Source organism: Dermacentor albipictus, chromosome 3 (assembly GCF_038994185.2).
Source record: "Dermacentor albipictus isolate Rhodes 1998 colony chromosome 3, USDA_Dalb.pri_finalv2, whole genome shotgun sequence".
Taxonomy (NCBI): Eukaryota; Metazoa; Arthropoda; class Arachnida; order Ixodida; family Ixodidae; genus Dermacentor; species Dermacentor albipictus.
This window is the reverse complement of record NC_091823.1, coordinates 192,408,426-192,433,584: the sequence shown is the minus strand read 5'-3', so window position 1 is coordinate 192,433,584 and position 25,159 is coordinate 192,408,426. Positions and strand designations below refer to the sequence as shown.

At 47.3% G+C, this 25,159-nt stretch overlaps 1 protein-coding gene and 1 pseudogene across 1 annotated transcript in view; one reads left to right on the top strand and one right to left on the bottom strand.

Moving 5' to 3' along the window:
- The window catches only part of LOC135908719 (uncharacterized), a 212,176-nt gene that overhangs the window by 156,134 nt on the left and 30,883 nt on the right, over positions 1-25,159 (bottom strand). The window lies entirely within an intron of this gene.
- LOC135908707 (uncharacterized) lies at positions 694-1,390 on the top strand (annotated as a pseudogene).

The following is a 25,159-nucleotide window of genomic DNA, read 5'->3' as shown; positions in this document are numbered from 1 at the left end:
TTCAATTAGACTTTTTTGCTTAACTTTGTTGGTTCAGAATGGCAAAATGTCTTGACGAATTAACTAATTAGAAAAGATGAGATGAGATGAGATGAGATGCAGCAGTGTGCATCTCAGCGCTCTAAGCACGAACCTCTGTACTTTTGCAGACTGCACTCAGGTGTGACGTCGACAGTTCTACGCTGGGATCTTCCAAGTATCCAACAAGAAAGATCACGGAGCGCCTATCTGCAGAGAATCTTCGCCGTATCAGCTGCTGCTGGCGCTGTCATCTACCAGGAGGCTATAAGTCGGATCCCCGAAGGCGCGCCCATCACATTGGCAGCGGTAGCAGCAGTGTGCATCTCAGCGCTCTAAGCCCGAACCTCTGTGCTTTTGCAGGTTATTAACTGCATTATTATTTTTGCGTAGCTTTTACTCTTACTTTTGATATTACTGCTGCTGCTGCTGCTGCTGCTGCTGCTGCTGCCATAGTGAAATATGTCTCCGGGAGGGCAGTGCAAAGTATGCGAACAAGAGTGCGATGATTCAGAGAAATCAATGACATGCAGTGAATGTGATTGCACGTACCATACCGGAAAGTGTGTTGGCGTATCCGACACCACAGTAAAATCGAAGGCTGAAGCGTACCGCAGAGCATGGCAATGCACAACATGCCGACGCTCTACGTCGCATTCACAGCAAGGAGAAAAGATGGTCAAACAACCTGACGCGCAAGATGACGTACGCGTGTGGTTGAAGACTATTAGTGACAAGCTGGACCAATTGCTACCCCTAAAAGAATCTGTTGAGAGCTTGGAAGATGCAGTTCACTTCACGAGCCAGCAGTACGATCAGCTTCTAACACGCACGGAAAAAAAATGAACGCGATGTCGCGGATATCAAAGCAAGGTTACTAAAGCTTGAAGAACGGGAGGAGGTCACACAGCTTCAGGCCGAGGTTGACTACTTGGAATGGCGAAGCCGTAAACTAAAGCTGGAATTCCACGGAATTCCGCAAACTTACAATGAGAATTTATTGGAAGAAATAAATGCGCTAGCAGGAAAGGCCGAGCTCCTACAACTTTGTCAACATGACATTGTGGCAATCCATCGACTGCCCTCTGAAAAAGGAAAAACGCCAGGTGTTATTTGTCGCTTTGCCAAACAATTGAAGCGAGATGAATGGTGGCAAAACCGGAAGAAGCTGAGCAGTGTAGATGATTACTTTTTTTTGCAAGAAAACATAACCGAACGAACTCATGCAGTTCTTTTTGAGGTGAAAAACTCGGCAAAGATAAACGGTTTCAAGTACGTCTGGCATCACAATGGACGAGTCCTCGTGCGCAAAACTGACGGCGAAAATGCGGTGGCCATTTCAAGTTCTTGCGACTTGAGTAAACTAAGATAAGGAACACGGCAGTGTCTGAGATGACTAAATGGTAATCATGGATAACGTCGACGCGGAACGTTACGTACTGCTGCATGGCTTTGAAAGGCACCTGGGACCAGTATATATGAAATCATTGAAGTGTTTTCATTTAAACATACGGTCAGTTAAGCATAATGTACCCAAACCTAATCTTTTTTACCAGCAGCTTGATCACGTGTTTGACGTGATAATGCGTACAGAAACATGGAGCACAGATGACTCGACTGTTTTCCGTTTTCCTTCTTATCAAACTTTCTATGCTAACCGGACCAGTGGTCGCGGTGGTGGTGTATGCATCTTGGTAAAAAATACTTTCTCGTGTGAGTTACTTCAGACGTTCTGCGTAAGCACAAGTGACTGTGAGTTTATTTCGTTGAAATTGTAAAGGATTGTGATAGCTGTTGTCTATAGACCTCCGAACGGAATGATGACACCATTTTTAGAATACCTAGAAGGTTTTTTTGCATTTGTATATGATTACCATTTCGATCTCATTTCTGGTGGTGATGTGAATATTAACATGTTGAGCAGTGATCCGCCAAAGGTTAAGCTGGATGTTCTATTAAAATCCAATGGCCTACAAATGTTATTAATCTTCCAACAAGTGTGACACTGAATAGGTCTACCTTGATTGATGTTTTTGTTACAAATGTAATGCCGGAGAGAATCAGAGCTGGAGTAATCGCGGCTGAGTTGAGTGATCATTTGCCTATTTTTTATGCCGTAGTAATAGGTGAACATGAAACAAAATTCGCCTGCAAATTTAATACAGCGTATTACGCCGAAAAATCTGTCCTCATTTGTAGACAAACTTTCGTTGGCACCGTGGGACACTGTATATAATATTACAGATCCTTGCGCAGGTTACGAAGAATTCTTTAAAATCTTTAAACCTATATATACAGAGAACATTCCTTTTGTACTTTTAAAACAAGAGAAAAATTTGTAAGCCCTGGATAATCTCTGACCTGGCAGCGAAAATTCGGGAGAAGAATACAAGGTTTACCACATTTATCAAGAACAGAGATCCAGACGCATTGAAGAAGTTTAAAACTTTCCGTAACAGTTTAGACAGTTAAAAAGAGCAAGAAAGCATCATTTTAAAAATGTATTTACTTCCCTTTCTGGCTGCTCAAATGCTCTCTGGAAGAAGTTGAAGTCAGTGTTAGAAATATAATGTTAAAAATCAATCATTTCGTGAAATAAAATACAATGGCAACGAGTTCTCAGGTTAGGCGTTAGCCAATGCTTTCAATGAGCATATTGTGAACACCGCGGGTCAAATGGCAGCAACGAGTGATTTAAGAAATGTTTACTACAATAACAGTTCGGTGTTCCTTGACCCTGTCACTGAAGCTGAAGTGACAGAGGTAATAATAAGCCTAAATAACAGCAGTGCGTTGGATGTTGACGGGATGCAAGCGAAGCCTTTGAAACATGCTGCCTCTTTGCTTGCTCTATGCATACGGTACATATTTAACTTATGTCTCGAGCAAGCGATATTTCCACCCCAAATACAAGTCGCTCGTGTTAAGGTACTCTATAAGAAGGGTGACAAGAACGATATGGGCAATTACCGGCCTGTTTCTATATTGCCCGTGTTTTCAAAGACCTTTGAAAAGGTAATCCTCAAGAGACTGAAAAAATTCGAACAGAAACACAACATCTTGATTGACTGCCAGTATGGTTTCCGTGAAGGTTTGAGCACTGAATCGGCACTTCTTGCAGAAAAAGGGTACATCAAATCGAAAAAGAAAATGTAATACTGGGCATTTTTATAGATTTTTCAAGGGCCTTTGACCTTACTAATCATGAACTGCTAATTAGGAAGCTAGAACGATACGGTGTGCGAGGTGCTGCTGCTTCTCTAATCTATTCATACTTAAGAAATAGACAACAAATTGTAGACATAGAAGGCTTTCACACGGATCCATTAGCAATTTCTTGTCGTGTGCCTCAAGGCAGCATCTTGGGACCATTCCTTTTCAATCTCTATCTAAATGACATTGTATGTATATGTCCAGAAGTAAAGTTCGTCATTTATGCAGACGATACTAGCATATTTTTGTCAGCAAAGGAAACCAGCCAAATAGTTCGCAACGCCAACGAAATCCTGGGTAAACTTGAAAAGGGGAAAGAAGAAAATGCCTTAAATATGGATGCACAGAAAACAAAGGCAGTTTTGTTTCATGCTAGAAACAAGAAGATAACATTACATCGAAGGGTTCTCCTTAACTCAACTCCAATTGAAATAGTGCCTTCTATTAAAACACTGGGTGTTGTCTTCCACAATACCTTGTCTTGGGACGAGCACATAGATCAGTTAACAGCAAAACTCTCCCAAGTAATCGGCCTCATATATCGGAACGCGAGCATACTACCACGCAGTGTAATGATGCTAATTTACAATACTTTATTTTGTTCCAGACCTAATTATTGTCACCTAGTTTGGGCCATGTTTGGGCCAACAAAAATCCATATTTTGCAAAAAAAGTTTCTGCGAGTTACTGCGGATGTACCCAGGTACTATCCATCTGAGCCATTATTTCGCAGATACAACATAATGCCAGTAACAAATATTTATGATTATTGCCTGTACAAGCGATATATACAAGAGACAAAAAATAGTACTTGTTTCTTGCGTCGGTTAGCGAAGTTGAAATATCACTCTATTACATATATTACGCGAAATTTTGAAACATGGGTAATAGATACTTGTAGGACAACATACGGCTTACAAATGTTCAAAAACTGGCTGCCAAGGTTATTGAATACACTACAGAAACAAAATATAGAGCCTGACAAAATTACTTTTGCGGACCTTCGAAAATACTTTAGTTCGTAGATGAAGAAAACAAAAATTTGAGGACGCTTAAGCTTCGCCTTCAAGAGTGGAACGCAACAGCGTTCCCGTCCACCCGCCAAGGGGTGTAAGACAGTGGGCTACGGCGCAGCGACTACGCGCCCCGCATCGGACGTGGTGAGCGTCGAGCAGCGCCGCGTTCCGCGGCAACGAAATGTGCGCCTGAGCAAGCGACGCACGCCTGAGCCTTAGAAACAGCTCGTTTCTAAGGCAACACCGCATTCACTAGAGACGCTTTTGTACCGCTTTGAAGCATCCAACTCGTGGCTCAGTGGTAGAGTCTCCGTCTCACACTCCGGAGACCCTGGTTCGATTTCCACCCAGCCCATTGTGCCAGTTGCTTTTTATTCATGAAGTGCCTGCTGGGATTTATCGCTCACGGCCAACGCCGACGACGCCGACGCCGACGACACCGGCTTTTCTGCGACACGAGCTCCTTAACGCTGTCGCGTTAAAAAGGGAAAAAAGAATGGTATAGTTGGCGTATAATTTCACTGCACTTTTACTGGGGAGTTATCTGCGCTTTCTGCGGTTCATTTTGGGTGCGCTGGTCTCTGGTGGCGTTCTTGTATGCATAAATAGTATCTTGAAAGGTGAATGTTTGCACTTCATATTTGTATAACTTCGAATTGTATTGTATTACTTGTAATAATTGTATTTCTATTGTAATTGTAATAATTGTGTAACTTCGAATTGTATAACATAATTTGTATAAAGATGTCTGAATATGGAATGAGTTTTATCTTTTTATATGTATGGATTTCAGTCAGTGCTGATTATAACTCACATATGTTTTCTAATTTGCTGACTGCTACGTGAAGTTGCCAGTGCGGGGGCCTGCGGCCTTGTCAAGCTGCAATGCGACAGCTTTTTCTGTAAGCCTCCAGCATCGTGTATTTCGGATGCAAATAAAGTTATTATTATTATTATTATTATTATTATTATTATTATTATTATTATTATTATTATTATTATTATTATTATTAGGTTAGCAACATGCATTTGGTCGCGTCTTCTTATGGCGTGTCGGCGTATTTTTAAACTCTGAGTAAAGTTAGCTGAAACACCCGGTATAAGAAAGAATGCGTGTCAAAGAGAGCAAGTTGTTTTCCAACTTTTCACACCGAACCTTGCGGCAACCATACATCCCTCTATTCCGAAGCCATATACATACATATGTAGGTGCGTGCGTGTGTGCGTGCGCGCGCAGGGTTTTTTACGTAACTTAACACGTCAATGAGAAAATTGTAGAGCGACATGAAAAACTCCCGATACGGCTTTTTGTTGCTCAATACGTGCCACATAAAAGTATTTTCCAGAGCGTGAATGAAGCCCACGAATACACGCAAAGTGCCTCGAGCGGCCAGTCGCGCGCCAATTTTCCGTGCATTTGCGGGCTACTTTCATGCTCGGAAAAACACTCTTATGCAGCACGTGTTGAGGAACAGAAAGCTGTATCGCAAGTTATTCAGGTTGTTCAACAATTTTCTCGTTGACACTTTTCATCTAACTATAATATTTTAAAAGTCGGACAATTCATTACTGATAATTATTCAATAACTCTGAATGAAAAAAAAAATAATTTGAGTATCACCAAGCAACGGCAAACAAGATCACCTTGGTTCTGTCCAGCTCCATTGCATTCCCATATATTTAAACTCTGGCTGAAGTTATAACTGGGACACCCGGCAAAGAAAACGTGTGTGATATTCCAACAGGACTTCTTGGGCATGTTGGTGCTTAGATTTCCTAGGTATGCTTTGTGCCGCAAAATACATGTCTTGAAAAGGGCCAAAGAAAGGACGACCCTGAAGAGCCAAGTGTTGGCGCTTCACAGTCTTCCTTTCTTCTGTCCCTTTTCAAAAAATGTATTTTGCGCCACAAAGTATACCTAAGAAAACATGTCGGTTGGTCGGCCGGTCGGTCGGTCGGTCGGTCGGTCGGTCGGTCGGTCGGGCGGTCGGTAAAGTCAGTCAGTAACAAGTAAAGCACTAAAACATTAGGTAACTTGAGGCGAACGCTAACCCGATCTAAAGACACAAAGTGGGCACGGCAAAAGCGCAAGGCGCACATCGCTGACTATGCGTCTCGTTCTTCTTGTACAGGCTTTGTTCCTGTCATCAGCCAGCTCCCTTACTGCGCCTTCAGTCAAGCCGTGTACAACAGAGACAACATGCGACATCGACGGTGAAGCTGCATGCGCTCCTTCATACACGGATGATGCAGCGATTACAAGTCACGGGTTCCTGACGTCAGCGGATTCAACTCATCTAAAGGCAGCACCAAACGATGAACTTGCCAGTGGGCACGGCGAAAGCGCAAGGCGCACATCGCTGACTATGCGTCTCGTTCTTCTTGTACAGGCTTTGTTCCTGTCATCCGCCAGCTCCCTTACTGCGCCTTCAGTCAAGCCGTGTTAACAGAGACAAAATGCGACGGTGAAGCTGCATGCGTTCCTTCATACACGGATGATGCAGCGATTACAAGTCATGGGTTCCTGACGTCAGCGGATTCAACTCCTATAAAGCAGCACCAAGCGATGGACTTGCCAGTGGGCACGGCGAAAGCGCAAGGCGCACATCGCTGACTATGCGTCTCGTTCTTCTTGTACAGGCTTTGTTCCTGTCATCCGCCAGCTCCCTTACTGCGCCTTCAGTCAAGCCGTGTTAACAGAGACAACATGCGACATTGACGGTGAAGCTGCATGCGTTCCTTCATACACGGATGATGCAGCGATTACAAGTCACGGGATCCTGACGTCAGCGCATTCAACTCCTATAAAGGTAGCACCAAACGATGGACTTGCCAGTGGGCACGGCGAAAGCGCAAGGCGCACATCGCTGACTATGCGTCTCGTTCTTCTTGTACAGGCTTTGTTCCTGTCATCCGCCAGCTCCCTTACTGCGCCTTCAGTCAAGCCGTGTTAACAGAGACAACATGCGACATCGACGGTGAAGCTGCATGCGTTCCTTCATACACGGATGACGCAGCGATTACAAGTCACGGGTTCCTGACGTCAGCGGATTCAACTCCTATAAAGCCAGTACCAAACGATGGACTTGCCAGTGGGCACGGTGAAAGCGCAAGGCACACATCGCTGACTACGCGTCTCGTTCTTCTTGTACAGGCTTTGTTCCTGTCATCCGCCAGCTCCCTTACTGCGCCTTCAGTCAAGCCGTGTTAACAGAGACAACATGCGACATCGACGGTGAAGCTGCATGCGTTCCTTCATACACGGATGATGCAGCGATTACAAGTCACGGCTTCCTGTCGTCAGCGGATTCAACTCCTATAAAGGCAGCACCAAACGATGAACTTGCCAGTGGGCACGGTGAAAGCGCAAGGCGCACATCGCTGACTACGCGTCTCGTTCTTCTTGCACAGGCTTTGTTCCTGTGATCCGCCAGCTCCCTTACTGCGCCTTCAGTCAAGCCGTGTTAACAGAGACAACATGCGACATCGACGGTGAAGCTGCATGCGTTCCTTCATACACGGATGATGCAGCGATTACAAGTCACGGGTTCCTGACGATGGACTTGCCAGTGGGCACGGTGAAAGCGCAAGGCGCACATCGCTGACTATGCGTCTCGTTCTTCTTGTACAGGCTTTGTTCCTGTCATCCGCCAGCTCCCTTACTGCGCCTTCAGTCAAGCCGTGTTAACAGAGACAACATGCGACATCGACGGTGAAGCTGCATGCGTTCCTTCATACACGGATGATGCAGCGATTACAAGTCACGGGTTCCTGACGTCAGTGGATTCAACTCCTATAAAGGCAGCACCAAACGATGGACTTGCCAGTGGGCACGGCGAAAGCGCAAGGCGCACATCGCTGACTATGCGTCTCGTTCTTCTTGTACAGGCTTTGTTCCTGTCATCCGCCAGCACCCTTACTGCGCCTTCATTCAAGCCGTGTTAACATAGACAACATGCGACATCGACGGTGAAGCTGCATGCGTTCCTTCATACACGGATGATGCAGCGATTACAAGTCACGGGTTCCTGACGTCAGCGGATTCAACTCCTATAAAGCCAGCACCAAACGATGGACTTGCCAGTGGGCACGGTGAAAGCGCAAGGCGCACATCGCTGACTACGCGTCTCGTTCTTCTTGCACAGGCTTTGTTCCTGTCATCCGCCAGCTCCCTTACTGCGCCTTCAGTCAAGCCGTATTAACAGAGACATCATGCGACATCGACGGTGAAGCTGCATGCGTTCCTTCATACACGGATGATGCAGCGATTACAAGTCACGGGTTCCTGACGATGGACTTGCCAGTGGGCACGGTGAAAGCGCAAGGCGCACATCGCTGACTATGCGTCTCGCTCTTCTTGTACAGGCTTTGTTCCTGTCATCCGCCAGCTCCCTTACTGCGCCTTCAGTCACGCCGTGTTAACATAGACAACATGCGACATCGACGGTGAAGCTGCATGCGTTCCTTTATACACGGATGATGCAGCGATTACAAGTCACGGGTTCCTGACGTCAGTGGATTCAACTCCTATAAAGGCAGCACCAAACGATGGAATTGCCAGTGGGCACGGCGAAAGCGCAAGGCGCACATCGCTGACTATGCGTCTTGTTCTTCTTGTACAGGCTTTGTTCCTGTCATCCGCCAGCTCCCTTACTGCGCCTTCAGTCAAGCCGTGTTAACAGAGACAACATGCGACATCGACGGTGAAGCTGCATGCGTTCCTTCATACACGGATGATGCGGCGATCACAAGTCACGGGTTCCTGACGTCAGTGGATTCAACTCCTATAAAGGCAGCACCAAACTATGGACTTGCCAGTGGGCACGGTGAAAGCGCAAGGCGCACATCGCTGACTATGCTTTTCTTTCTTCTTGTACAGGCTTTGTTCCTGTCATCCGCCAGCTCCCTTACTGCGCCTTCAGTCAAGCCGTGTTAACAGAGACAACATGCGACATCGACGGTGAAGCTGCATGCGTTCCTTCATACACGGATGATGCAGCGATCACAAGTCACGGGTTCCTGACGTCAGTGGATTCAACTCCTATAAAGGCAGCACCAAACTATGGACTTGCCAGTGGGCACGGTGAAAGCGCAAGGCGCACATCGCTGACTATGCTTTTCTTTCTTCTTGTACAGGCTTTGTTCCTGTCATCCGCCAGCTCCCTTACTGCGCCTTCACTCAAGCCGTGTTAACAGAGACAACATGCGACATCGACGGTGAAGCTGCATGCGTTCCTTCATACACGGATGATGCAGCGATTACAAGTCACGGGTTCCTGACGTCAGTGGATTCAACTCCTATAAAGGCAGCACCAAACGATGGACTTGCCAGTGGGCACGGCGAAAGCGCAAGGCGCACATCGCTGACTATGCGTCTTGTTCTTCTTGTACAGGCTTTGTTCCTGTCATCCGCCAGCTCCCTTACTGCGCCTTCAGTCAAGCCGTGTTAACAGAGACAACATGCGACATCGACGGTGAAGCTGCATGCGTTCCTTCATACACGGATGATGCAGCGATCACAAGTCACGGGTTCCTGACGTCAGTGGATTCAGCTCCTATAAAGGCAGCACCAAACTATGGACTTGCCAGTGGGCACGGTGAAAGCGCAAGGCGCACATCGCTGACTATGCTTTTCTTTCTTCTTGTACAGGCTTTGTTCCTGTCATCCGCCAGCTCCCTTACTGCGACTTCAGTCAAGCCGTGTTAACAGAGACAACATGCGACATCGACGGTGAAGCTGCATGCGTTCCTTCATACACGGATGATGCAGCGATTACAAGTCACGGGTTCCTGACGTCGGCGGATTCAACTCCTATAAAGGCAGCACCAAACGATGGACTTGCCAGTGGGCACGGCGAAAGCGCAAGGCGCACATCGCTGACTATGCGTCTCGTTCTTCTTGTACAGGCTTTGTTCCTGTCATCCGCCAGCTCCCTTACTGCGCCTTCAGTCAAGCCGTGTTAACAGAGACAACATGCGACATCGACGGTGAAGCGGGATGCGTTCCTTCATACACGGATGATGCAGCGATTACAAGTCACGGGTTCGTGACTTCAGCGGATTCAACTCCTATAAAGCCAGCACCTAACGATGGATTTGCCAGTGGGCACGGCGAAAGCGCAAGGCGCACATCGCTGACTATGCGTCTTGTTCTTCTTGTACAGGCTTTGTTCCTGTCATCAGCAAGCTCCCTTACTGCGCCTTCAGTCAAGCCGTGTTAACAGAGACAACATGCGACATCGACGGTGAAGCTGCATGCGTTCCTTCATACACGGATGATGCAGCGATTACAAGTCACGGGTTCCTGACGTCAGTGGATTCAACTCCTACAAAGGCAGCACCAAACTATGGACTTGCCTGTGGGCACGGTGAAAGCGCAAGGCGCACATCGCTGGCTATGCTTCTCTTTCTTCTTGTACAGGCTTTGTTCCTGTCATCCGCCAGCTCCCTTACTGCGCCTTCAGTCAAGCCGTGTTAACAGAGACAACATGCGACATCGACGGTGAAGCTGCATGCGTTCCTTCATACACGGATGATGCAGCGATTACAAGTCACGGGTTCCTGACGTCGGCGGATTCAACTCCTATAAAGACAGCACCAAACGATGGACTTGCCAGTGGGCACGGCGAAAGCGCAAGGCGCACATCGCTGACTATGCGTCTCGTTCTTCTTGTACGGGCTTTGTTCCTGTCATCCGCCAGCTCCCTTACTGCGCCTTCAGTCAAGCCGTGTTAACAGAGACAACATGCGACATCGACGGTGAAGCTGGATGCGTTCCTTCATACACGGATGATGCAGCGATTACAAGTCATGGGTTCCTGACGTCAGCGGATTCAACTCCTATAAAGGCAGCACCAAACTATGGACTTGCCAGTGGGCACGGTGAAAGCGCAAGGCGCACATCGCTGACTATGCTTCCCTTTCTTCTTGTACAGGCTTTGTTCCTGTCATCCGCCAGCTCCCTTACTGCGCCTTCAGTCAAGCCGTGTTAACAGAGACAACATGCGACATCGACGGTGAAGCTGCATGGGTTCCTTCATACATGGATGATGCAGCGATTACAAGCCACGGGCTCCTGACGTCAGCGGATTCAACTCCTATAAAAGCAGCATCAAACGATGGACTTGCCAGTGGGCACGGCGAAAGCGCAAGGCGCACATCGCTGACTATGCGTCTCTTTCTTCTTGTACAGGCTTTGTTCCTGTCATCCGCCAGCTCCCTTACGGCGTGTTCAGTCAAGCCGTGTTAACAGAGACAACATGCGACATTGACGGTGAAGCTGCATGCGTTCCTTAATACACGGATGATGCAGCGATTACAAGTCACGGGTTCCTGACGATGGACTTGCCAGTGGGCACGGCGAAAGCGCAAGGCGCACGTCGCTGACTATGCGTCTCGTTCTTCTTGTACAGGCTTTGTTCCTGTCATCCGCCAGCTCCCTTACTGCGCCTTCAGTCAAGCCGTGTTAACAGAGACAACATGCGACATCGACGGTGAAGCTGCATGCGTTCCTTCATACACGGATGATGCAGCGATTACAAGTCACGGGTTCCTGACGTCAGTAGATTCAACTCCTATAAAGGCAGCACCAAACTATGGACTTGCCAGTGGGCACGGTGAAAGCGCAAGGCGCACATCGCTGACTATGCTTCCCTTTCTTCTTGTACAGGCTTTGTTCCTGTCATCCGCCAGCTCCCTTACTGCGCCTTCAGTCAAGCCGTGTTAACAGAGACAACATACGACATCGACGGTGAAGCTGCATGGGTTCCTTCATACATGGATGATGCAGGGATTACAAGCCACGGGCTCCTGACGTCAGCGGATTCAACTCCTATAAAAGCAGCATCAAACGATGGACTTGCCAGTGGGCACGGCGAAAGCGCAAGGCGCACATCGCTGACTATGCGTCTTGTTCTTCTTGTACAGGCTTTGTTCCTGTCATCCGCCAGCTTCCTTACTGCGCCTTCGGTGAAGCCGTGTTAACAGAGACAACATGCGACATCGACGGTGAAGCTGCATGCGTTCCTTCATAAACGGATGATGCAGTGATTACAAGTCACGGGTTCCTGACGTCAGCGGATTCAACTCCTATAAAGGCAGCACCACACGATGGACTTGCCAGTGGGCACGGCGAAATCGCAAGGCGCACATCGCTGACAATGCGTCTGGTTCTTCTCGTACAGGCTTTGTTCCTGTCATCCGCCAGCTCCCTTACTGCGCCTTCAGTCAAGCCGTGTTAACAGACAACATGCGACATCGACGGTGTAGCTGCACACGGATGTTGCAGCGATTACAAGTCACGGGTTCCTTACGTTAGCGTATTCAACTCGTATAAAGGCAGCACCAAACGATGGACTTGCCAGTGGGCACGGCGAAAGCGCAAGGCGCACATCGCTGACTATGCGTCTCGTTCTTCTTGTACAGGTTAGTTACAATAATACAATACGCAGTGATGATAGATTTCTGATTGTACTGCCATGCCCACTTGTGTGTATGAGTATTGCATATGAGTGTTTGAATTCTTGCAAGCTCTTAGTATGTGGCGATATAAAAGAGAACCCGGGTCCAACCGTCGAGGAAATGTTCCAGTGAATTATAAGTGGCCAACAGGCAATTAGAGAAGACATTGCTTCTTTGAAAGAACGCCTTGAGTCAACGGAGAAAGCGATACATGGTATTGAAAAGCGTTTAAACAACTTGGAAGGCACTATGATTGAATTAAAAGCAAAAACCTACGAGAACGAAGAAGTAAATGTGACTGTGACTGCAGTACAGGCAATACTTAAAACGCAACACGAAAAACTTATTGATTTGGCAAACCGCAACCGCCGTTCGAATTTGGTAGTTTTTGGCATTTCTGAGGATCCGAATGAAACAGAAGCGGTACTGCGGAATACGGTTGTCCGGGATGTCTTTCAAGATAAGTTAGGAATAAACTGTACATCTGTGACGCGAATTCACAGACTTGGGAACGCTCCCAGTCGAAGGCCAGTCATTGCATTCTTACAGGATTATTCTGAAAAGCAAGCCCTCTTGATAAACGCACGCAAATTGAAGGGAACAGGTATACCGTTGCAAAACGATTATTGTGCAGACACAGGAGCAAGCGCCGTCTGCTCTGAAGCAGTGCGAAGGAAGAAAAAGGCAACGGAAGAAAAGTTAGGCTTATTCATGATAAGATTCGCGTTGATGACGACTTGTTCTTTTGGGATGACGTACAGCACACACGGAAACTCATTGCAAAGAAAAAAAGAGAGCTCAGAATTGCGACCAAACCACACCTACTAGCAGCCACAGTCGAAGCAGTTTCGGCTGCTTCCACTAAATGCCCAAAGTATAGTCAAGAAAATAGAGAAACTGCAAGATAGTTTACTAGTATACGATCCTCATGTGTGTGTTATATCAGAAACTTGGTTGCACGACGGGGTACATGATGATGAACTCGTTTCGCCAAACCACCAGCTGTTTAGAAAAGATAGGTCCTCCCGAGGTGGTGGCGTCGCAGTTATTGCAAAGAATAGTGTTGTTGTAAGGGAAGTAGATCAGATAGATAATCATGAAAGTTTGTTTTTGAGTGTCTCTGTTTGGGGTGTGCCATTGATATTATGTTCCGTGTATCGGACACCAAATGCTGATGATCACTTTATGCAACAGTTATATGATCACCTTTTGAAATATAGAGAAAAAACTTAATAATTACTGGTGATTTTAATCTCCCACAAATAGAATGGCAAAATTGGAGTTATGGACACAGTCTTTCCTCTGACTTACTCATTGATATCATGCTAACTTTCAGTCTTCAGCAGGTTGTCAGTGTATGTACTCGGGGAGGGAATATTCTTGACCTCTAATTCCGTAGCGAAGTCCTTGGTGAAGGAACCGTCGAAATAGAAGCTGGCATTTCCGATTATAAACTGATTTCTTTTTCATCACCGATGACAGCGAAAAATGTAAAACTACCCCGAAAAGACACACAGATTAGGGATTATGCTAAAGCACATGATGAATCGGTTATTGATTACTTGGACCTGCACCTTAACATTGTCCAGGGTGATGTGGAGCTTTCATGGCAAAGGTTCAGGGAGACTGTTACTTATTGTATTGAAAGATTTATTCCATTGAAGGCGGTCAAGAAACATCCATCAAACCCTTGGATCAACAGAGATATCATTCAAACTAGGCGGAACCTGAAAAGAATGAAACGAAAACATAAAAAAACAAGGAGTTCGCAAGTCACACAAATAAAAAATGAATTACTGGGAAAAGTGGAAGCTGCGCGAGAAAGATTCTTCAGTCATAGTCTTGCTGATTTCATTTCAAATGCTCCACAAAAGTTTTGGCGCTATTTAAGTCAGTCAAAAGAGGCAGAATATAAAATAAACATTAATGGTAAAATATTGAAGACGCCCACATAATTGCTGAGCATTTGAATGATTACTTCGGCAGTGTATTCTCGGACCTAGATGATTTCGAACGGTCCAATACAAATAGATCTGTCTTGCATGATATAACGATTTCCCGAGAAGGTGTCTTGGAAATGCTCCCTAATATCAACGTTAGGAAATCTGCAGGCCCTGACAAGCTTCCGAATGTGTTTTTACGAAGGTATGCGGAACAGATATGTGTATTCATAAAAGATTTTTTCAAATTATCCTTACACTTAGCAGAGATACCATCAGATTGGCGTAAGGCAAGACTTGTCCCAATTCATAAAAAGGGCGATCACCTCACAGTGTCAAATTATCGTCCTGTTTCTATTACAAGTACATGCAGGAATCTATTGGAGCACATTGTTGCAGGCTTTATTCGTCAGTTTTTGACAGATCACAATGTCCTATCCCCACTAGAGCATGGGTTCAGAAAGCGATTATCGACTTCAACTCAGCTTGTGTCAGTCGTTCATGAAATCTCCGAAGTACTTGACTCGTCCGCGCAAGTTGACATGCTCTTTTTAGATTTTAGCAAAGCGTTCGATAAGGTACCCCACGGAAAATTGATCTACAAGCTCGAGTGCATTGGTCTTCCAATAAATATTATATCATGGATCCAAGCCTATCTCCGACACAGGCAGCAGTTCGTAGAAATTAATAAATGTTCCTCAAGTGTCCGTCAGGTAACTTCAGGCGTACCGCAAGACAGCGTATTAGGGCCGCTTTTATTTTTAATCTATATTAATGATATTGTTACGTCCAATCGCGTCGAAGGGGCGCGGGGATCAAGAAGAAAGAAGAAGAGAAGAACGAAGACTGTGGAGTGGCCATTCCTGTTCGTAGCCTGCCGTTCCTGCTCTCGCACGCCTAAATAAACCCCTTTTCCCCGTGCTTGTAACAAATTGGTGGAGGTGCGGGGCACACCTCGTAACCATGGAGCCTACGCTGCTACAACTTCGCCGAAGCCGTCGACTTGACGGACTTCCGCCACCCTCACCTGACATGCCTGAATACGCCTGCCAGACTCCCGAAGGATCTGACGCGGCTTCTAGGCCAGCACCTGGTGTTCCGTGGCAATACTACCGCGTGCCACTCACTTTCGGAGGAAAAGCCGGAGAAGATGTCGACGAGTGGCTCACGAACTACCGAAGGGTGAGACGGTCTAACGGTTGGAACTCGACCGCACAGTTGTCCAATGTTGTATTTTCCCTTACCGACACTGCGCTCGTCTGGTACGAGAATCACGAAGACACGCTCACTTTGTGGGAGCTTTTCGTCTAGGAGCTCAGAGCGTGTTTTGGAGATTCTAGCTCAAAAAAGAAACGCGCTGAACAGACGCTTTCGCAACGAGCTCAGATTCCCGGCGAGACCTGTACGACTTATATCGAAGAAGTGCTGAAACTGTGTAAAATAGTGAACTCTGAAATGTCTGAAGATGACAAAGTTGGACATTTGTTGAAAGGAATAGCCGAAGACGTCTACAATTTTTTGATCGGCAAGGAAAGCTTGGATTCCGTGTCTGACGTCATTCGCCACTGCCGGACCTTTGAGACGCTGAAGATGCGACGGATAATACCGAAGTTTGGTCGCCTGGCTAATGTCGCGACGGTGGGAAGTGTAGACCCGAGCTCGTGTGTTGACCTTGCATCCACTATACGGCAGATTGTTCGCGAAGAGTTGCTCCATCAGGAAGAGATGTACCATTGCACACCCGGCATCACTGGCGCGTACTCACCACACGAGATGAGAAACACGGCCGTTGCGACATCATGGCAACCCACGGTGAACTCGGCGACCATCGAGTATAGGTCTACCCCACAAACGAGAGGGACCATGAGCTATCATGGTCATGACTACGACCAACGCCCACGCCGCACGCACGCCTCCCAGCGGCCGACGCCTAGCCATGATGAATGTCACCCACCTACTGTCTATGCAGTCGACAGCAACATGCGCGACTACATGGAAGAACATCGCAATTTGAGGCATCTGCCGCTATGTCGCGGGCCACATAGCGAGGTTTTGCAATCGTCGCCCAACAACGTGGAATGATCGATCCGGATCTTCAACAAGGCCCACACCTCCTACGAGGACAACTCAGCAGCCGTGCACCACCTCTTGGTCAGGTGGCGTCCCTTCTGGCAACAATTACTGGCAGAGAACCTTCCGGAGCCGCTCGCCGGCATCTGACAGGAGTTTGACGCCACCGCCGACTTCTCGTGCACCGCGTTTACGTCAATCTCCATCGCCAGTGCGCCGCTCCGCCTCGCCTTCACAACCGGAAAACTAGCTAGCGCGGCCGATGGGGGTGAGGTCGCTCGACACGTGCTATCGACAGAAATGCCCCCTGCAGTTGCTATGATTAAGAACAAAGTGCATGTACTTGTTGATGGTGTTGCTACAATGGCTTTGGTGGATGCCGGAGCAACTGTATCCGTAATGAGTCTCGGTTTTAAAGGTCGGTTGGGGCGTAAAGTTGTATTTCTGTGGGACCAGGCTGCAACGTTTTGTGGAGTGAGCCGTGAGTCGTTGCGCCCTGTTTGTGTGTGCACTGCTGACGTATCCTTGGCTGGTGGGGTTTTCGCGACGGAGTTTGTAGTGATTCCCCGATCGACGCACGAAGTTATTTTGGGCATCGACTTTTTGCGACAGTGTGGTGCGACCGTCGATTGTCGCACGGGGGAAGTTTGCGTCGATGGCCATGTTTCATCCGGGCTCTTAGAGGAGACTTGCAGTGAAGGTGAACTTTGTGTATCTGCAGATACTGTTGTGCCTGCGTACACCTCTGTGTGCGTGCCGGTTGTGTGTCGTGGTGAAGTTCCACACTGTTTCGATGCCTCCGTAGAGCCAATGCATCTAAATTGTATGAAGAAGAACATTTTTGTCCCTCATTGTGTGGTATCCATCGGCAAGGGGCGTGCTGGCTTGTGGACGGCCAACTGCTCGGCAGAACCCGTCCTGCTTCCAGACGGCTTGAAACTCGCCTACTTTACAGAATACTCGTCCTCGTCCGTAGCCGTACTAACGGATCCGCCGTGTGAACCTGCCGACCTTCGCCACGTCTCAGACAAAAAGCTTCTGTCTATGGTAAACAAGTCACTCAGCACAAGTGAGCGCCATACCTTGGTGGATACGCTTTCTAAGCATCTGTCAGTGTTTGACTTTGCGCAGCCGGGCAAAGCGTTCTGGATTCCCGAGTCACGAACACGCCACACTATAGATACGGGATCTGCGCGCCTGATCAGGCAAAAGCCTTATCGCGTGTCGCCTAACGAGCGGAAGATAATCGGGGAACAAGTGAGTGACATGATGAAAAATGAAATAATACAAGAGTCCTCGAGTCCTTGGGCAGCTCCGGTCATACTTGTCAGAAAGAAAGACGGTAACTAGAGATTTTGCGTAGATTATGGAAGATTAAACGCCGTGACTAAGAAGGATGTCTACCCCCTGCCCCGGATTGATGATGCAATTGATTGCCTGCATTCGGCCTCTTATTTTTCTTCAGTGGACCTGCACTCAGGATATTGGAAAATCCCTATACACCCGGCAAACAAGGAGAAAACAGCCTTCATAACCCCGGATGGATTATTCGAATTCAATGTGATGCCATTTGGGTTGTGCAATGCTCCAGCAACCTTTGAAAGGTTCATGGACACCATTCTGCGTGGGCTAAACTGGAACATCTGTATGTGCTATCTTGACGACGTTATTATATTCGGGCGCACATTCAATGAGCACAATACGCGCCTGGATATTGTCCTCGACTGCATCAAAAACGCCGGCCTGGTTCTGAACTCCAAGAAATGTAACTTTGGTGACCGGCAAACCCTTGTGCTGGGTCACCTTGTTGACAAAGACGGTATCCGGCCTGATCCCCTCAAGACGGCAGATGTCGAGGCATTCAGTGCACCGCAGTCAGTGAAGCAACTTCGTAGTTTTCTGGGTCTTTGCTCTTACTTTCGCCGATTTATTCCTGGTTTTGCTGACGTCGCTTATCCTCTGACAAATCTGCTACATAAAGACGCACGGTTTGAGCGGACACCCGAGTGCGATTCTGCATTTCGTCAGCAGAAGTTCCTGTTAACCTCCCGACCTATCCTTCGCCACTTCAATCCTACTGCGCCGACAGAAATCCACACAGATGCTAGTGGCGTTGGTCTGGGTGCCGTATTGGTCCAACGCTATGACGACCGTCAGCACGTGATTGCTTATGCAAGCCGCTCATTAAGCAAACCTGAACGGAATTACACGGTGACAGAGCAAGAATGCCTCGCTGTAATCTTTGCGGTTCAGCGATTTCGCTCGTACTTGTACGGACGCCCATTCCAAGTCGTCACAGACCACCATTCCCTGTGCTGGCTCGTGAACCTTCGCGACCCTTGTGGACGCCTTGCCCGCTGGGCTTTGAGGTTGCAGGAATATAACTTCACTGTTTCCTACAAGAGTGGCCGAAAACACGCTGACGCAGACTGCCTTTCCCGTATGCCGCTTGCCACGACGGACTGCGACGCCGACGATTTTGATCATCTCGTCGCTTCTGTGACACCCGCTTTTCCGGATATCGATGCGTCCAAAGCAGAACAACGGACAGACACTAAATTGGAGCCACTCTTTACTTCTGCCCATTGAAATGCAACAAGCAGCTACTGTGTACGAGATGGGCTCCTGTACAAAAGGAACTACTCAAGCATGGGTGCACGCTTCCTTCTCGTGGTGCCGGAGCGTCTCCGGCCAGGAATCCTTCAGGCTATGCACGATGACCCTACCTCTGGTCACTTAGGCACTGTGCGCACACTTTATCGCATTCAAGAACGCTTTTACTGGCCCCGGATGCGACATTCGGTTGAGTTTTATGTCGCCAGCTGCATACAGTGCCAACGTCGGAAACGCCCAACCACTGCCCCATCTGGTCTCCTCCAACATGTGCCGCCTTCCAGCTCACCCTTTCGGCAAGTTGGAATTGATCTGTTAGGCCCTTTTCCAAAGTCATCTAAGGGGAACCGCTGGATAATTGTCTGCGCCGACTATTTCACACGCTATTGCGAGACGGCGGCTATACCATCAGCAACTGCCACCGAAGTGTCGCTTTTCTTACTTTAGGCTATTGTTCTGCGACATGGACCGCCTGGTGGTATCATAAGTGACCGGGGACGTCAATTCACGGCGGATATCGTGGAAGAACTTGTGCGTTTATGTAACTCGCACCTCCGGCACTCGACGCCGTATCATCCGCAAACGAATGGCCTCACTGAGCGCACTAATCGAACAATCACCAATATGCTTTCCATGTATGTTGCGTCCGATCACAAGAATTGGGATGAAGTTCTACCATTTATTACTTACGCCTACAACACCGCCAAGCACGAGACAACCGGCTACAGCCCCTTCTTCCTTCTATATGCTCGGCCGCCCCGGTATACGCTCGACACTGTCCTCCCTTTTTACCCCCACGACAATCCTACGGTCGCCGATACGCTGCGCCTCGCTGAAGAGGCTCGGCGACTTGCGCGTCTTCGGACTTTGGCATCACAAGAAAACTCCAAAGCCCGCTACGACGCACGACATCGGCCTGTTACATATCACCCTGGTGATCTCATTTGGCTTTGGACTCCCACAAGGAAGCGCGGTTTGTGTCAAAAGCTGCTGGCAAACTACGATGGACCGTATGTTGTCATCGACATAGTCAGCGAAGTGAACTATACTCTCGCGCGCCTCGCGAACACTGGTAGACGTTCTGCTAGGACACAAGTCGCACATGTCGCACGGTTGAAATAATGCACGCCCCGACAAGCTAGTTGACTCGCCCAGGGGGCTTTGTCTGCGAGGGGGGGTATGTTACGTCCAATCGCGTCAAAGGGGCGCGGGGATCAAGAAGAGAGAAGAAGAGAAGAACGAAGACTGTGCAGTGGCCATTCCTGTTGTTCGTAGCCTACCGTTCCTGCTCTCGCACGCCTAAATAAACCCCTTTTCCCCGTGCTTGTAACAATACAATAGCCGCAATCTCCGATGATGTGCATGTCAATCTATTTGCGGATGACTGCGTCATATTTAAAAAAATCGCTTCACGAAATGATCACGCATGCTTGCAGAAATCGGTCATGGCAATTTCAAATTGGTGCAAACTTTGGGGTATGGAATTAAACGTACATAAAACAGTCTTGCTGCGAGTAACAAGAAAAAAGGAACCAAGTATGTTTTCCTATGTTCTAAACGACACAAAAATAACTGAAGTTGAACAATACAAATACTTAGGCGTCACATTCACTAACAGATTCTCCTGGTCAGACCATTACCCTTAAATGTTCAGCTGCTTTGCGGAAATTATGGTCCTTGAAAAGGAAACTGAAAAAGGCACCGGTAAAAACAAGAATTTTAGCATATAACACAATCGTGCGATCGAGACTTGATTACGCAGCGGTTGTATGGGATCCTCATACCAAAAAGGACATCATGAATTTGATACGTGTACAAGAGAGGCTGTTAGATTTATCTTTGGAAAATATAAAAGAGAGGATTCCCCGTCCTTACTAATGCTTAGGAATAAAATCACTTCACTAGAACACAGGCGCAAAGTTAGTCGTCTCCAGTTTTTACATAACATCATAAATGGAAAAATCGGGCTTCCAATACCTCAATATGTAACGCCTCTTAATGCACGAAAAACAAGACATAGACACAATTTTTCCCTTACTCCATTATTTGCTAAAACTAAATCTCACATGAATAGTTTTTATGCGCGTACTATAAACGAATGGAATTCTCTCCCTGTTGGAGTACTTCAATCGGGGAACTTCACAAATGCGTTGGAGAACAATTTTTCACATAAAATAACACAACCATAAACACAAATTGTTTCACAATTTTTCTCGTTTTCATGTGTGAAATTTCCAGTATTTAGTTATGTTTAGTGTCCGATTGTTGTTTGGCACAGCGTTTTGATCCACAAATAAATTCAAATGTGCGATTATTTTGTTGTAGTTACTGTGCTAAGGGAAGCATTATGATCTTTGTAACGTGGCTATGGGATGCATCATTTTCATGCACTGTTTATATATACATTTTTTATTATCTTTGTTGCATTGTTATTACCTTGTAAACTGTATTACCCCTCCTGCATGGGCCAGTATGTTGGCCTGCAGTATGAATAAATAAATAAAAAATAAATAAATAAAACTTACTAATTTACAAATCTCTGTATCCTGTTCCTATAAATCCTGTTCTTGATTATGCATCTGCAGTCTGGGGCCCACATAAGCAGTTAGAGATTAATAAGCTAGAAGCAATACAGAAACAAAGCTGTGCGATTTATATATCATCGTTACGATCGCTACTTTTCGCCCTCTTCAACACTTTCTTCCTTGAACCTAAACACGCTCTCTTCTCGTCACCGTGTCGAATCATTAAAATTCTTGCATTGCATTATCAATTCTTTTGTTAGGCTCTCAAATTAAAATTACATTAACTTCGCGCCAGGACCTTAACGAGGAGACATCATGATCATGACCTAAACTTGATAGCCTACTACGCACGTACTTACATGTTCAAATTGAGCTTTTTTCCCCGCTCAATCCAAGACTGAAATCCATTACCTGGGTCCATTCACTCATGCTCATCCCGAATTTTCGCAACCGCCATCCTAGATGCATAATCGTGCTCATCCCTGTCCGGCAGCACTTGTATAACTTATTGTGTATTTTCCTTTCGTCAGTGATCTTTCGCGAAAGTGTTCACATGTGTTTACCGCTATATACTCCAATGTATTTTCTGTACCTTTTCTCAACCCACTCCTGCTATAACACGAATTGCGTTGCAGTATGTATAAATAAATAAATAAATGAAGAATCAACAATAGCTCAATATTGCTCAATTTCATTCAACAATATATCAACAGAATTTAGTCAACGACTTCATTGTTGGAAGCTACTCAACAATGGCTCAACAATACTCAACATTATTCAACAATATATCAACATAATTTAGTCAACGACTTTTTTGTTGTGAGTTACCCAACATCTTTATTGTTGAATTACTGCTTCGTGGTTGCAATAATTATTGAGGTACTGTTGAAGGGTTACTGAGTGTACAATTCATCAACAATATTTTAACAACATTTCAAAAGTCATTTTCATAAGGGGCGGCCACGGCTAATCTGGCCGTAGCGCAACTGAAAGCCATGTCCAATTACTTCACTAATCACAAGACTGTCTCCGTAGCTATTCGAAAAATTCCACCTAAATAAACCAGTTTGTCTTCGAGTCTTGCATTTCTGTCAAATTTTTGTCTAACCATATAAAAAAGTAAGCAAAGGTTTAACTCGGCTAAACCTATGTAGCCAAAGCAAAAGCTTTAAAGGTTAAGCCTAGTAACGTTTGGCTGAACATTAGTCATTACCAACAAGAAAATAACAGTGAAGTATATCTTTCGCTTTGCCTACTCAGGTTTAGCCGAATTAAAACTGCTTAAATTTTTGACAAGTGATAGGCTGCCTACCGGTAGCCAATAGGGCCAACGCTTGTATCAGTCATTGAACAAGTCAAGCAAGGAAAATGAAACAATTGAAGTCTCGCTTTTAAAGGCAGCCTCCACATTTTTTTATCGTATCACCATGCAGCCCCTAAGCAAGTGCCGTCCTTATCTAGGCGCTCCTCTTTCTGCAGGTCGTTCTCGCAGCTCAGTACAAAACGAATGCACTTTAGAGCCCATCTCCTAGGCGCCCGTTCCTGCGACGAGCGTCGGTGTCGGCCTTCTACCTCGTAACTGGGCCAACGAGCACAGCCAAAGATGAGAGCGAACGCGGAGCGCTGCGGGATGAAAAAAGCAGCGCGAGCGAAGAGACCGCCAGGCGCATAGCGGAGGATACAAAGAAAGCGTGAGAAAAAAAAGCGTAGTAAACCGCACACGAGGGGTTTTGCTGCCACGTTGGCTGGGAGATGGCGCCAGAGTAGCACGCGTCTGTACAGAAACAAAAATTGGAGGACGCTTAAGCTTCGCCTTCAAGAGTGGGACGCGACAGCGTTCCCGTCGACCCGCCAAGGGGTGTAAGACAATGCGCTACGGCGCAGGGATCACTTACGAGGCGCCCCGCATCGGACTTAGCGCCCACCTATCACGCGGTGAGCGTCGAGCAACGCAGCGTTCGCCGCGGCAACGAAACGTGCGCCTGAGCGAAAGAAACGAACCAAAGAGCTCGGTGTCTCGGAGGGGAAACGATCTACGCCATCAAACGTCGTGATCCGCACGGGCAGAGAGATAGATAGTAATCTAAACCGGGAGCACGCGAAGCGTCGTCAGGGGAGAGGGAGTCCCGCGACGCGCCTGGCAGCGGTCCCAATGCGCGCGCGGCGCGCCTCCTGTCGGGGCAGCGCCGTACATTGAGAGGAGGGGGTCTTCTGTGTTTGCCGCAAGATGGCTCTGCGTGTGCGGAAAGCGCAGAAGAAATGCAGCGGAAACGCACTTCGCAACTCGTGTAATTGTGACTTCTGTACGTTACATGTTCATAATTACCGATATACACCGCAGTATAACTTTCCACGGCTCGTTTCGAAGGCAACACCGCATTCACTAGAGGCGCGTTTGCACCGCTTGGAAGCATCGAACTCGTGGCGGAGTGGTAGCGTCTCCGTCTCACACTCCGGAGACCTGGGTTCGATTCCCACCGGGCCAATCTTGGAATTTGCTTTTTATTTATGAAGTGCCTGCCGTGATTTATCGCTCACGGTCAACGCCGCGGACGCCGACACCCGACGCCGACGACACCGGCTTTTCTGCGACACGAGCTCCTTAACGCTATCGCGTTAAAATGCTGCATGAGCGGAAGTTGTCTGCGCTAAGTAACTGCTGTGAATCGCGCCCGCGCGTCACCTACGGGCTCCTTTCCGCGATCCGCCTATGAGCGAGGCAGTCGCGCCACACGTCACTCCGATTGCAACGTTCCGCACGAGACAGACTGTGCGCGCCAGCAAACATATCACGAAAGGAAAACACGTACACAGCTGCGCTCAAATTTCACCTCAGGGAGTACTGTCATCTTCCGTGATTTTTTTTTTCGAATAATGAAATAAGCAGACATGGCAGTAGCCTCGAGTCCAACGAGGTAACCGGAGACTAGCAGTTCACACATTTCACAGCTGGCATCCCTCAGCAAAACCAAGCCCATCAACCACTGTGCGGCACTGCGAGGCCCTTCGGCAGAGTGTATGCTACACCAAGGCACGCCACAGATTAAGCTATAATAGTCAAGTGGCTCGCGAAGATGTCCTTTCCATCATTACTTCCCTTCGTTGAAGCGTGCCGGATTTCAGTGCGAAGACCGGAGTTTTGGCATCGACGATATGGAGGATGCTGAAAAGTGCAGGCCTCCGGTCCTACCAGATGCAGCAGCATTTACAGCTAGATGAAGCAGATTCGAAAACCGTCTTGACATTTAAATTGGGAACTCATGAACGCTGACGAAAATAGGACTTTCTGAACAAGGTGATATGA